The following is a 16354-nucleotide window of genomic DNA, read 5'->3' on the forward strand; positions in this document are numbered from 1 at the left end:
ATACAGTAAAAATCTCACGGCACACCTGTATCCATAGCAATCTGTTATATGTGCTATTTTTGCTATTTTGTGTTGAAAGACTGAAATATTTTTTTTTAACCCATTTAGAAAAGGAAAGCATCTCGTGTCATTTTAGATTTCTTTGGCCATTCAAAAATAGCAGATATACTGTACAAGCTCGAGCTTGTAGATCTGCTATTTTTGGGAAAAATCGTGAAAATCTTTGAATATATACTGTATATATGTTTTAAAGCGAACATTTTAAACTCCGATCTGTGCTTCTGGGGGTCCCTGGAACAACACATTTTGAGATGGGGGTCCGCAGTGCCGCTCTATGAGCTTGTATATCCGCTATTTTTTTATAGCCAAAGAAAATCTAAAATGACACAGATGCGTTCCCCCCCGGATTGAATAGGTTATGGTGGTAAAATGCATTCTCTATTGTAAAATGAGTGAGCATAAAATACTGATATAATACTTTTTTTTTTAAATCATACATTTTTGTATAGGTGTATATCGTCGCTGCCAGGTCCTTATTATAAAAAGAAATGTAAAGCAGTGAAAATAGCAGATCTACAAGCTAACAACGCCTCCCATTCCACAGGCCTGTGGACTAGTGTTCACGGACTAGGACTACCCCCCCCTCCCCGGCTATGGGATCAAGGCTGTGATTGTGGACCTCCGGCTGCGGATGGAGGGTTTCCATGGAAACAGGGCTGTGGACTATTATCATATAGCTTCCATGGACAGTATAGGCTACTTGCGGTGGACCCCGTTCCCCTGGGATACAGATCAAGGCTTTCCAATGGAACACGACTAGTGGGGCTGCTATCATTTGATACTGTACTGTTAATTAGTTATACCTGCTTATTGCTATTGCTGTCATTGTGGTTGTTGCTGTTGCTTGTATCTCTCTGCCCCCCGCCCACACACACACACACACACACACACACACACACACACACACACACACACACACACACACACACACACACACACACACACACACACACACACACACACACACACACACACACACACACACACACACACACACACACAGGGTCAAGGCAGATGGCCGCCCGCCCTAGAGCCTGGTTTTGTCTGAGGTTTCTTCCAGTTAACCCGTTCAATCCGGGAACGCATCTACAAAATGTCTTCTAAGTCCTAACAGATTTCTGAAAAACTTTAATATCAGTGGTGCTCAAACTTTTTCATGACCAAAGACCCCCAAAATGTTGTATGTATTTGTCCGCGGACCCTCATCTAAAAATAAAAGTTCCAGTGAGCCATAGTCGTCTATTAGACCTCCGTCTAAAACCGGGTTATAATTGGTCTAACAGTGAAAGGTTTTGTTTTGTCTATTCTTAGCCTAGACGTTGATTAGCTGTTTTTTAAGCGTCTATTAGACCGTCTATATTATAGACGTCATTTCAACGGCTATGATATAGACGGTCTATATATAAAGACGCTTAAAAAACAGCTAATCAACGTCGAAAAAACTTTCACTGTTAGACCAATTATAACCCGGTTTTAGCCTAGCCGTTAGACGTACTTTAGACATCTAATAGCACGAAAAAAGCTCAGTGCCCCCCCCCCCCCCCCAGAAACAAAGATTTGAGTTACAAATGTTCACTTCGAATATATATATATATATATATATATATATATATAATAAACGAATATATATCAAAGATTTGCACAAACTTTCACGATTTTTCAAAAATATCAGATATACAAGCTCGTAGTGCCGCGCTACGAGCTTGTTTATCTGCTATTTTTGAATAGCCAAAGAAATCTAGAAATCACACAGATTCTTAACGGGTTAAGAGGGAGTTTTTCCTTGCCATTGCTGCAAGACAAATGGTGGTGGTGGTGGGGTGGGCGTCAGGTCTTACTCTAAATGTAAAGTGTCTTGAGACAACTTCTGTGATTGTGATTTGGCCCTATAATCAAATCAAATTGAGTTGAAATGTATCCAAATGTAACCGTAAGGCCATACGGGTCGAAATTGGTTACATTTGTATAATAACACTCTCTGAGTCTGTGTTACAACAAATGGATAGAATAACACCATGGATTTAATTTCCCTGCATACAGGACTATGAGCCAAGTAGCCAAACATAATTCCTATTCTTATCTGCTTTACATCAGCGAAGAGAGAGAGAGGGAGCAATGGAAGAAAATGAGAAAAGAAGCGAGAGAGAGAGAAGGAGAGATGAATAGAACACGAGATGCAGAGAGAGAGAGAGAGAGAGTAAGTGTGTCTGGAAGACGTTTGCGACGGAGAACAATTAAGGGTACGAGAGAGAGAGCAAAAAAACATGTCGAATAAGAATAAGAAACCACTAATAGTCTCTTTCACTAAAAGAATGTATAAACATATGGTTGAGTTTCTTGGGAAGCCTGACCATCCCCATGAATGGGATTGTTTGTTTGTGAGCCACTGAAACTATGGGGAGAGCAGCAAGCACCACACGACTAGACCACCGTAGAGACAATAAAAATTAAAAAAAGAGCCCCAGAGTTCAGTGATCCACTGGGGGAAGTCGAAAACACCGGGAATAAAGTCAACAGCGCAGCGCTTCATCTGGAAATGCTATGGCCATTACATTTCGCTGCTGTTGTCGGGCAGAAAAACTCGTATCTCCATATAGCAAATGTTTGTTTTTTTTTGTTTTTTTCCCCCATAAATGAATGAATGCCCAATTATACTACAGTGCCAAACAGACGTTGCAAAAAATAGCTGAACTATGATATTTTTGGATATTTTTAAAAAACAAATATATATGGAAGTAGTTAAGTGTGTCTGTAATATTTAACCAATGAAGAGACGAAGAGACGAAACCAATAACAAGAGCTTGTGATTAAAATAGTAACTACATTGGATTCATTGAAACACAGGTCCCCCCCCCCCCCCCCCCATCTCCTGTAAAGTAACGTTTATGGACATACAAGGTTTCCAAGCCGACACCCCAGCGGTTTGTGTGGGAGAGCTCACAAGGAGACCGAGAAGCACTTTTAATCACTCCCCTCGGGCTCGTCGTAGCACAATAAGCAACACAACTCCTGACCTTGGCCGACACAGAAGATATTGGATCAGAGAAATCCATTTCGGGATGACATAATCAGAACACAGGCCGCGCTGCACAATGTCTGCCATAGTGAAGCAGACAGCCAGTTGACGGAGGGAGGTAAGGATTGGGATATACACTGTAAAAAGAAAAAGATACCGTGTGTTCTTTTCTAACCCTGAGAGTGTGAAGGTTTGGGAACCCAATAATGCATCCTCAACCCTTATTTGTGACTCTGAGAGTGTACAAATGTAAGCAAATTGGTTCCATTTGCACAACTCTCAGAGTAGAATGAAACAACACTGAGGACTTTATTACTGTTTAAAGCATTAGTTCTCAAACTGTTTCATGCCAAGGACCCCCAAATTGATATATATTTGGCCGCGGACCTCCATCTGAAAAACGGTTCGTGCCAAGGACCCCCAAATTGATTTATATTTGGCCGCGGACCTCCATCTGAAAAACGGTTCGTGCCAAGGACCCCCAAATTGATTTATATTTGGCCGCGGACCTCCATCTGAAAAACGGTTTGTGCCAAGGACCCCCAAATTGATTTATATTTGGCCGCGGACCTCCATCTGAAAACGGTTCGTGCCAGGGACCACCAGAAGAGAAGACTTATGTTTAAAAAAATAAGAATTATTCAAAGTTTTCCAAACATTTGACATTTTTCAAAAGTTCTCAAAAATAGCAGATTTACAAGCTCGCAGCGCGGCACGAAGTGACGCGCTGTGAGCTTGTAGATCTGCTATTTTTGAATAGCCAACGTATACATGGATAAAGGTAAAACGAGTGTGATGCTTTATTAACCACTTTTACTGGGGACCCCCTGGAACCTCCCCAAGGACCCCTGACCCCACTTTTAGAACCAATGGTGTAGAGTGTGTATGTGTATGTGTGTGTGTGTGTGTGTGTGTGTGTGTGTGTGTGTGTGTGTGTGTGTGTGTGTGTGTGTGTGTGTGTGTGTGTGTGGGTGTGTGTGTGTGTGTGTGTTACTATTACTATGCTTGTGTTGTGAGGGCCAAATGTCCCCACAAGTATAGCAAAATCCGACAAATAGACACTGAGCTCTGAGAAACTGTTGTCTTATATTTAAAAGAGATTGGAAGAAGATTCAGGTTGGGGGGGTTAAGATTAGGATTAGACACTTTTAGAGGATTTAAGTTAAGAGTTATCCTCTAATTCATACTTATAGTTGGCACACCGGTATACGTCCCAAACTGAAAATGTATGAGGTCTGCTATTTTCGGCTTTAGGGTTATAGACACACACAGAAAATAGCATAAAATGGTTATGTCCTTACAAGTATAGTAAGAGCGTGTGTGTGTGTGTGTGTGTGTGTGTGTGTGTGTGTGTGTGTGTGTGTGTGTGTGTGTGTGTGTGTGTGTGTGTGTGTGTGTGTGTGTGTGTGTGTGTGTGTGTGTGTGTCCGGTTGGAGAAAGTGAGTGTGCAGCTCTCTCTCTCTCTCTCTCTCTCTCCACAGCCCACTGCCCACGGCTGGCAGCACAACCCGCTGCTCACTGAGGTAACCAGGGCCGCTCAGAGGGCAACAGCTGCACTGAGGAGAGGTGTGTGTGTGCGTGTACTGTGTGTGTGTGTGTGTGTGTGTGTGTGTGTGTGTGTGTGTGTGTGTGTGTGTGTGTGCGTGTGTGTGCGTGTGTGTGTGTGTGTGTGTGTGTGTGTGTGTGTGTGTGCATGTACTGCGCAGTGTCGATTTTGACAGCAAATTTTGATTTCGTTTTTTAGTCATAGTCTTTTGGATGAAATTCTGTTTAGTTTTAGTCATATTTTAGTCACCTGAAATGTTCTACTTTTTAGTCTAGTTTTAGTCGACTAAATGTCGTAAGATTTTAGTCGACTAAATCTACAGTTGATTTTTTTATCTTTGGTGGGTCGTGATGGCATCGAAATGATTTTCCCTTAGCTTCATGCCGAAAATAGCCGATCTACAAGCTCACAACGCGTCGCGCTGCGACGCGTTGTGAGCTTGTAGATCTGCTATTTTCGGTCTGTGACACCCGCGCGCACCCATTAGTCTAGTTTGTATTTGTTGACGGAATTGTCAGTATATTTAGTCATAGTTTTAGTCATCATAGCTTAGTTTTTATTTCGGTTTTATTTATGTGCGTGCATGTACTGTGTGCATGTACTGTGTACGCGCGAGCTGTGTCCGTGCACGGTGGTGCATGCAGTGGTGGAAAGTAACCAAGTACATTTACTCAAGCAGGCTACTGTACTTACTTGGTATTTTTACTTTTACTATATACTCCAGTACATTTTAAAAAGGGAAATATCGTACTCTACTACAATTATTTGACAGCTTTAGTTACAAGTCACTTTGCACATCACTACATGTCGCATCACATCGGCCATTTTCAAAACATTTGGACAACTTTTTTGCACTTTTACATTTGGTACTTTAAGTACATTTTGATGCCAATACTTTTGTACTTTTTTTACTCAAGTAAAATTTTGTTTTTTTTAAGTAAAAAAAATACTTCTGTACACCACTGAGTGCACGCACACACACGCACGCACGTACGCTCTCATCTGCTGTGCGTGCGTGCGTACACACAGCATGCGTGCCCACCTCTATAAGTGCGGCTAAATGAAATGAAATGAGGATTCCAGACGAGGGGAGGGGGAGGCGGAGGCGTAGGGGGGGACTGGGTGGGAGAGAGAGAGAGAGAGAGAGGACCCCTCTGGGCTTACCAAACAGCCCAGGAATGCAGTGGTAAAAATGACTTGGGTTCTCTGGCACAAGATGGCCCGTGTGACTGGGTTTAGAATGATGGCTGTGACAAAGACTCCTTTCTTACTGACTTTAACCCATTAAGACCGGGAACGCATCTGTTGTAACCACTTTAAACCTTTATTTTATACTTTGGGCTATTCAAAAAAATAGCAGATCTACAAGCTCATAGCGCGGGACCGAGTGCTGCGCTATGAGCTTGTAGATCTGATATTTTCAGATCTAACATTTTTGATCTAACATTTTTGCAGATCTTTGAATACTGTATATCTTTTTTAAGCGAACATTTGTAATTCAAATACTTGCTTCTGGGGGTTCTACAAATGCCTTCTAACAGTTTTTTGAAAAAACTTATGTTGCTATACATCAGTGGTTCTCAAACTTTTTCATGTCAAGGACCCCCAAAATGGTATGTATTTGGCCGCGGACCCCCATCTCAAAACATGTTATTCCAGGGATCCCCAGAAGCAAAGATTTGAGTTACAAATGTTCGCTTTAAAAAATATATATATATATATTCAAAGATTTGCACACATATTCAAGATTTTTCCAAAAAATAGCAGATCTACAAGTTCAAAGCGCGGCTATGAGCTTGTAGATCTGCTATTTTTCAATAGCCAAAGTATAAAATAATGGTTAAAGTGGTTACAACAGATGTGTCCCCGCCCGGTCCTAATGGGTTAATAACTACAATACACTGCACAGGCGCACGCACAAGTAACCACTTGTTATACAAACATGGACACGGGCCGGCGTACCGATACACACGAGCTATTGTTGGTGGTTACACTATTTCCAGAGTGCCTGTCACATTCCTGACATGACAGACACTCTTGGCCGCATGTATAAAAAGTAATTCACCGAGCATTCATCAAACGCGACAAAAGGTGCGTGTGTGTACAGTCACTATATATATACACTCGCCGTGTCACGCTATCGATAATTAAATATTAAATATTGTCACGACAAGGTAGTCTGTTGATGACGCTCTATCTCCGCCGGAGAAGGTTGAAACTTGGCCTGCAACTATGGATTATGTTCTTAGCGATTATTTTCTTCTTGTTATTATTACTTGTCTATATTTTGTCGCACAACAGTGTCATGCTACATTTAGACTTTTTTTTTAACTTTTTGCCTATAATGATAGGCCCAAAATATGGATTATTAATCTATTATTTTATTAACCCATTAAGACAATTCTACAAATGTTTTCTAATTCCTAACAGTTTTCTGAAAAAAAAAACGTATGTTTCTATATCAGTGATTCTCAAACTTTGTATCTCATGTATTTGGCCGCCAACCCCCATCTCAAAATGTTTTGTTCCAGGGACCCCCAGAAGCAAAGATTGCTATTCTATGAGCTTGTATATCTGCTGTTTTTGAATAGCCAAAGTGTAAAATAATCCTTTTTTTAGCTCAAATCAAAAAGTGACACAGATGCGTTCCAGGTCTTAATGGGTTTAAATGATCGATTATTACTTTTAATCGATTAGTTCGACTGATTGCTGCGTCCCTAGTGGAAACCCAGCAGACCAGAGCTTGTTGGGAGCTCCGTCCGTCCGTCCGTCCGTCTGTGTGAACGTGTCAATTAGCCGACAGGGCTCCTGGGCCCACTCGTCCATACAAACACTCTTCCCTACACTCAGCAGCTCCCGCTTTGCCAGGGACAGTTTCAGGGAACCGGGGCTAATGTTTGACTTGGGCAGCGAGCCGTTCCACAGCACAGCACAGATCCCTTTCATGTGCACGGCCAAAAATTGTGGGAGCCAATAAAGGGCTGGCCTACCCCCCACCCCCCCAACCCCCCTAGCCCCCCCCCCCCCCCCCCCTCCGAAACATGCTCGCAGAGAGAGAGAAACAAGAGACGCACACTGAGACACAGACACACACACACACACACACACATGCACATGCACATGCACATGCACATGCACATGCACATGCACATGCACTGCTACTTGACAAGATGACCACATCAACCTGTTCAAAGCAAAGCCACAGACAGACAGACAGATCCTCTGGGGGGTAAAGGCAGCACCTGCCCTTTAATTAAATCATTATTTGAACTCATCAGTTTTGTGTAATGATAATATGTGTGTGTGTGTGTGTGTGTGTGTGTGTGTGTGTGTGTGTGTGTGTGTGTGTGTGTGTGTGTGTGTGTGTGTGTGTGTGTGTGTGTGTGTGTGTGTGTGTGTGTGTGTGTGTGTGTATATGTGTATGTGTGTGTGTGTGTGTGTGTGTGTGTGTGTGTGTGTGTGTGTGTGTGTATATGTATATGTGTGTGTGTGTGTGTGTGTGCCTGCGTGCACGCGCGCATATATGAATGCTTATTGATGCTGCGCCCCTTGATGGGAAACAGAACCCGGGGTCCTGACCTTAGTAAAAATCGTCAGTGTTAGCCGAACCCTGAGTGTGTAACAAATGGACCCAGAAGAACCCAGAGAGTGCAACAAATGGACCCAAATGGACCCATAAGGGTGTGAGACACGACACTGAGCAGGATTTACAGTCATCTGGAAGCACATTACAAACAGTCGCAGAGAGCAATGCGGGGCGGGGAGACAAAGAACAGAGGAACGGCAGAGAGAGAGGGAACAGATGGGCGACAGTGTAATGCTTAAATACTCCATTTCCAAGTGGAATCTGGAAATGACCAAGGCCTAGCACTGCACACAGCAGCAACATTCTCAGTGCTAATTTACCAGTGGTGTAAACTAACTAAGTAAATGTACTCAAGTACTTTTACTTAAGTCCAGTTTTTAGGTATTTTTACTTTACTGGAGTATTTCCAATTTTCAATACTTTTACTTCTACTCCACTACATCTCAGAGGCAAATATTATACTTTTACTCCACAATTATTTTAAAACTACTTCAGCCCCATATACATTTCGGCCATTTGAAAATAGCAGATCTACAAGCTCACAATGCGTCGCGATGCGACGCATTGTGAGCTTGTAGATCTCCTATTGTCAATGTTTTCTTTATTGAGGTTCTGACAGTTCACATTGGTTGTAGCATACAATTTGTGTAGAACCACAATTTTCTTTGGGCAGATTGACTACCTTAATAACAAACACAAAGAAAATAGCAGGCACCACAATACACAGACATTACGTTAGACAACAAGAAAAAGAGTCTTTTTCCCCCCTCAGTCAAGAGAAAAGGTTTTCAACTGATTATGAAGCAGCTAGGGACCACCACCACCCTGACTGAGAATCAACTCAGTGTGGGGGAAAAGGCTTGAAATTAAATAATGACAGTTAAGGGCGTAATTTAATGTGTTAATTCGAGGTGAATTAAATCAAGCTCTTAACAGTCATTATTTAACTGAGATATGCTAGTGGTCCTGAGCTCAAAAATAGATTGAGAACCACTGATCACCCTTATTCTGTTCTCTTAAGCCTCTATATCATACTCATGTTAACTGATTCATTGCAACTTATATGAGTGAGCAGACACATGCGGTTGATTATGGGCACATTTCCTAATAAAGGTGACTCAACCAGGCAATCCGGTAGTTTCCCTCCAGATTCTAACTCCCATTTCTGTGAAAGTTCTTCACATCCGACTTCCCAGTAACCAGTGGTGTGTAAAGTAACTAAGCACATTTACTCAAGTACTGTACTTAAGTAAAACATTTGAGTACTTTTTCCACCACTGAACTAACAACATTGACGTGTCATCATACGTCATTTACTGCACTGTTTCTCAACTAGTGGTCGATAAAATGAAATAAAATACAAATCTTCACTTATCCTACATTACTAAATGCATGGTCAGGGACCACATGCAATACCTTCACAGACCACCAGTGGTCCACGGACCACCAGATGAAAACCCGTGGTTTTCAACCTCTTTCATGTCATGGACCCCCAAATTGACACTTAGTAGCCCGCGGACCCCCCATTTGAAAAGATATGCATGGACCCTCATAAGAGAAGAGTTTTACGGCTCTAGCAATGATTTTCAACCTTTTTAATTTCATGGACCCCCAGTTTGATATGCATTATAGGCTACGGACCCCCATTTGATAACATTTATATCTCTGGGACCCAAATTTGTATTGTAAAACCAATGTTAATTTAACTCTGAGAGTGTACAAATGGAACCAAATGGACCCGTTAGGGTCCATTTGGTTCGATTTGTACACTCTCAGAGTTACAGAACTGTAAGGGTCCATTTGGTTCCTACAGTAACTATCTATCATTTAGCTGGGGACCACCTGGAATCCCTTCAAGGACCAGTGGTGGTCCCCGGACCACTGGTTGAGAACCACTGGTCTAAAGGGGTCCATTGCATCCAAGACTGGCTGCCATACCCTTGTGAACCCAGCTTCCATGTTATCACAGAGGATATACTGTAAGTCAGTTTTTCCAGAGGTACCACGCTCATTACCTCCTTATACCAATCATCCTGTGTAGGAATGTCCTTATGGATCCAAAGCTTGACTATGGTCTTTCTTGCTATATACGTATAAAAGAGTATTCCAATTTAGCGTTGTGACTGTTCCTTGCACCGGATACCTTAGCTGCCAGTACTGGAGAGGTGACAGACAATTTATATCCAATCAAGGTATTCAGCTCGTTCTTCACCTCATTACAAAACACTTGTATATTTGTACATTTCCAAAACACATGAGCATACGTACCAACTTCTGTGTCACATTTATTACAGTTAGGAGAACTAAGGCCAAGCGTACTTCTCAGTAGAGGTGTATAACGGAGTTTGTGTAATATTTTGAATTATTATTATTATCATCATTGCAACTCAGAATATTAAGTGTATTTCCTATGATTGTTGTCCAAATATTGTCTTCCATCTGACATTCCAAATCAATCTGCCATTGCCTTCGAATATGATCAGTGGAATAGTTTAAATTTACATCAAAGGTTTCATACATATAGGAAGCAAATCTTTTTTTGGCAAAGGTTGTGTAAGAAGATTTTCAAGGGAGGATATCCTAGGGCAGGGGTCTTCAACAGGGGGTTCCGCCAAATCTTTGTGTGATAGTATTTTATTTTTTTTACCTTAACCCTAACCCTAACCAAAAATAGCAGATCTACAAGCTCAAAACGCCTTGCGCTGCGAGGCGCTGTGAGCTTGTAGATCTGCTATTCTTGGCTAAAGAGGTATAGGTTGGTCCAGTCCCTTGCCCTGCCAGACCCTGAATACTTGGTCCTGACACGAGGGAAGAAAATCAGGATTTCTCCTTATAGGAGCCAGAGGTGATAAGTATTTTTTAAGTTTAAAATGGACCTTGATTTTATTCCAGGTGTTCAGTGTATTCAAGACAATAAAATGTTCTTTAACCTCCAATTTAGCTTTTTTTTATGATTCACAAAGGGACAGACCAAAGTTTAAATAGGTGGTTAAATAAGTGGTGTTGTAATAATAATCAAAATCGACAAAGTAACTAGTAACTAAAGTTTTCAAGTAATTGTAGTGGATTAAAAAGTACAAGATTTGCGTCTGAGATGTAGTGGAGTAGAAGTAAAAGTTGGAAATTGGAACTACTCCAGTAAAGTAAAAGTACCTCAAAATTGTACTTAAATATGTACAGTACTTGAGTACTTAGTACTTAGTCCACCACTGCGGCCCTTCATCTGTGAACACAGCCCAGGTCCTCAGCCTGTCCGTCAGTCTGTCCCCCCCCCCCTTCCCCCATCCCCCTGTTCACCCCCCCACTCCACTCCACCCTCTCCCACCGCGCCACATCTGGAGGGCGGTTTCCGGTGCATTCCGTGGGGTTCCCCGTTTGCTCAATTGCCCCATTCACATCCCCCCGCCTCCGACCGCCTTGCGTGATATGCACCTTACATATGTGTGAAATAAATTCCCAGCCCCTCCAAATGTTATTCCACGTTTCTTCTTTTCTCTTTTTTTTTCCTGGGGGGGTGGAGGGGCGTGGTGGGGGTCTCTCTGTTAAAAAAAGAAGTATGAAACTCCTAGCAGGCAGCAGCTGGCTGTCTTAATGCACAGGGAGGGAGGGTTACCAACCTGCTAAAGGGGAAGGAGGCTGCTGAAGTGATCTTTTATACTTAAGACTGGGCGTGTTGCTTAATACCTCCCATCAGGATTGAAAGAAAAACAAAACAACAACAGACTGTGTTCTCTGTTGACAGAGTTCCTACCTAGATCTGTTATATAAAATAAAATAAAAAAGCTGATCTTATATATATAGGGCAGAAGCTGTGACAGCCTGGGGGGGCTTTCAGCAACCTTAAAAGAGAGGGTTATTTTTTTTATATATATATATATATTTGAAAAATAGGCCGGTGGTTCCTGTGATCAGCAGAACACAGTGCTGTGTGTGTTCATAACATTTCTTCACATCTGTACTCGTACCCGCAGGCTCTCTCACTCCATAAGAAGCCTGTTCCACTCACACAGAGCGGGCTGGGGAAGGGGGGGGGGGGGCAAGGGGTCAGAGGGAATCGGGTTATGGTAATTTGCAAGTCTTCATAAATCATCGAGGGGCAAAGACCCCAAACTTTTTTTTTTTTTGTGAGCAAAAAAAAAAGGAAAATTTGTGAGCAAACGGGAAAAGAAAAGAAAAGTGAAAAGGTTGTGCTCGCTCGCTGCAACACTGCCAAGGATAACATTGTGACAGAGGGCTTAAAAACAGAATTGATTTTGGCTGAGGTGTTGTTAAATGGCTTAGACAGAGACTTGCTAACAGAAGACATAATCCTCTGTGGGGATCAAAAAAAAAACAAAAAAAAACGAAAATAAAGTTCCATCTCCCATTTTCTCTGTCGTTTGTGAAGAAAGGCAACCCCACAACCTGGCACGTGCGCAGAACGTAAGACTATGTTGAAATATGCCGCGGCGCTGTCAGTGTAGTAATACGTGTGCCACGGAGGCTATTCAGTTGGAGGACAATGTCGTACTGTTTTCAAAGCTTGTGTGATGTGCCGGGAAAAACCTTCCGTAACCATAGAAACGAGGCCGGGCCGGGCCGATACTGGGCATTTCGGTTGAAGACGGTCCCCTGGCCAAAAGATGTTCCGTGTGGCCAGAGATGATCCCATGTATGTCCTATCTCTTCCCTCTCGCTTTTCACCGCCGCCACCAGTTCAGGTGTTGCGCCCAACAAAGGCCATCTTGTGCAAAGTGTCACCCACACATTCCTAAACTCGTGTAATCCCCACTCATAGTGTTACCACAGGTGACGAATTTCTCCGGCAGACACAGGGCTCCCTTTGTTTTCCCCCCTCTCGGTTTGGCTTTTTTCTCTTTAAAAACAGTGGATGGCCAAGGAATGGACACAGAGGCCGATGGATTACACGGGGTGCTATTCATTAGGAATTTGAGTCATAAAGACAGGTGTACAACTTTGGCGACCGATAGCCTCGGCCCGCCAGCACCTATTAAACACACAGACTTATCAACTTATCGAGACACGCGGGTCATAATACCTCACCGTGGCGAATATCCACGACCTCGCAACGACGTGTGTATAAGTTCATACACTATACTCTCCTCAAAATCAAGATAATGATAATGTGCACTTGTGTGCAGAATAGATATGACACGCTGCTGACCCCTGTGCACCACACTGAACAGACTGGAGCGCTGGGCTGGGGCCGAGCCCTAGTATGACTCTATAGGGTCAGGGTGTGTGTCGGTGTTGGTGTGGCGTTATGCAGGGATTATTGTCCCCTTTATCAGCCATATCATGAGTCCACAGAGGCAGCGACAGTAAAGGAAAGTGCTGTAAATCGCTCCTCACAATGAAGGGCTTTGTCTTTGCCTTCCACCAGCGCAGGAGACAGCCTGTCGCGAGCAAATATACGCTCGACACACAAATTTCAGGTTGCCATACATGCCCTTCAAAAAGGGCCGTGCCGCCCGCCAAGATGTACATAAAGGGAGAGATGTGATGTGTATCTAACCTCGATGACTGATTTGAATTTGGCTTGTAACATTGGGTGTGCTGTAAAGTTGATTGTTGTCGTATATACACTCGGATATTTTACTTAAGTAAAAGTAGCAATGCTATAATATAAAAATACTCTGTTACAAAGGCCTGTATGTGCTCAAAATGTTACTTGAGTAAAAGTACAAAAGTATTGTCATCAAAATGTACTTAAAGTACCAAAAGTAAATTTACTAAGACGTTTGAAAATAGCAGATCTACAAGCTCACAATGTTGTGAGCTTGTAGATCAGCTATTTCCAAATAGCCTGTGTATAAAATAGGGCTGAAGTGGTTAATGTATGTTTTATAATATAATCATTTATATCTGCAAAGTAACTAGTAACTAAAGTTTTCAAATAATTGCAGTGGAGTAAAAGTACAATATTTGCCTGAATATGTGATGTAGAATAGAAGTAAAAGTATACAAAATTGGAAATAGTCCAGTATGGTAAAAAATACCTCAGGCTTTTACTTAAGTACAGTACTTGAAATGTACTTAGTTACTTACACCACTGGTTCATCGTGAACTCAGCAAACAACCCTGTTGCTACAGTATACTGTCTGTCTGTACGTTCTCCTGAAACGCTTTACTGCTGAGATGTGCATGATGGGGGGAAAAGACATGCTTAGCTTCAAGTGTGCAACAATATCAGTAGTCAATATACAGTTGAACTGATTATTTATTATCAGTAAGTGTAGCATACAGCTCCTTTGCTCAGTGTATGGTTATTGATCGCCCAGTAGGTGGCATCACTACACAGACACAGATACACAGAGACACAGAGACAGACACAGACACAGAGACACAGAGACACAGAGACAGACACAGAGACACAGAGACAGACACAGACACAGAGACACAGAGACACAGAGACAGACACAGAGACACAGAGACAGACACAGACACAGAGACACAGAGACACAGAGACACAGAGACAGAGACACAGAGACACAGAGACACAGAGAGACCGAGACACAGACACAGACACAGAGACAGACACAGAGACAGACACAGAGACACAGAGACACAGAGACACAGAGACACAGAGACACAGACACAGAGACACAGAGACACAGAGACACAGACACAGACACAGAGACACAGAGACACAGTGACACAGAGACAGACACAGAGAGACAGAGACACAGAGACACAGAGACACAGAGACACAGAGACACAGAGACAGAGACACAGAGACACAGAGACACAGACACAGAGACACAGAGACACAGAGAGACCGAGACACAGACACAGAGACACAGAGACACAGACACAGAAACACAGACACAGAGAGACGAGAGACCGAGAGAGATTTTCTTTGGTTAAAATAAGTGTTAAATAGCTCTATATTCTCATAATACTCATTGTTATAGAGTGTTTGTTCAGTAACAGGAGTCTCCATCTCTCTCCAGCGCTTTATTAAACAGAAAATGCATTTTCAAGTCGGGACACCAATTTTATCCAATCAGGATGGAGAACTCAGTCAGGATACAGATTAAACAAGTGAAAAATGAAGCCGATAAATGGGTACGCTCTCCTGATTGGCTGACATTTTGTTACCTATACCTGAAAATGTAAGGGTACATTTGGTTCCATTTGCACACTCTCAGAGTAACAGACCTGTAAGGGTCTATTTGGAACTCCCTCGTTAAAGGGAACCATTAAGGAATCGGACCGTTAAGAGGGAATTGTTAAGACAGGCCATTTTCTCACCCTGTACTGCAGCTGTACTTCTGTTTTGCACCAGTCTTCCATCTGCCCTGCCTGGGGCAAAGACTATTATTTATTGCTTGTTGTATTTGTCAAACATAATAAATCCTGTTTTAGCCTGATAAATTAACCCCTGCTGTAGTGCAGGTTCCTGAGAAGCCTGCCTGAACTCCACCATTTCATTCTCTCACGATTACATACTATATTTTCCATATTCCTCCTAACAACATGGCTTTATTGGAGCACCTAAAACATATACGATAAACACCCTGCTATTTAGGCTATCAAATGCTGCAATTTCTTCAGTTCTGGAAAACAGTGCTGACTTTAGTTGAGTATTACTACAGTACGTGCTGAAAGTATCTGCTTTCCATAACCTGAATGAACAGAACATGTTTTTCAATGTGTTCTCTGGAGCATATGTGATAACCAGGGTTTAAATACTAACAATAGCACCCCCTGCTGGGATCCTCAAATTAACCCCATGTCATTTCTTGCCACCAATTCAGTCATCATTCAGGCCTAATGTGGGGCAGGGCAGGGCAGTGTCTAATGCACTGATTCCCCCCCCAACCTGTGGGCCGCGGCTGTTTTGCAAGTGGGTCCCCAAAATAATTGTCAAAACACAATGTAAAAGAAAAGCTATGGTATTTTTTCTTTAAAATCTTGAAAGAAAAATGAGTTTTCTTTGTGATACCGATGACTAGGAACTTAAAGTATTACTCCATTAGTTCCACTTATCCAACACAATCAATTGATCGATCATTAAAAATAGTGGTCAGATGGGTGGGCCTCAAATTCTTTCAAGATTTTAAGTGGGCCCTGATCCTGATCCAGCAAAGGTTGGAAAACGCACGTCTTAATATATAATTCAGCCTGAAATCTTCCCCACTGA

Source organism: Gymnoscopelus microlampas, assembly GCF_963454915.1.
Source record: "Gymnoscopelus microlampas genome assembly, chromosome: 11".
Lineage (NCBI taxonomy): Eukaryota > Metazoa > Chordata > Actinopteri > Myctophiformes > Myctophidae > Gymnoscopelus > Gymnoscopelus microlampas.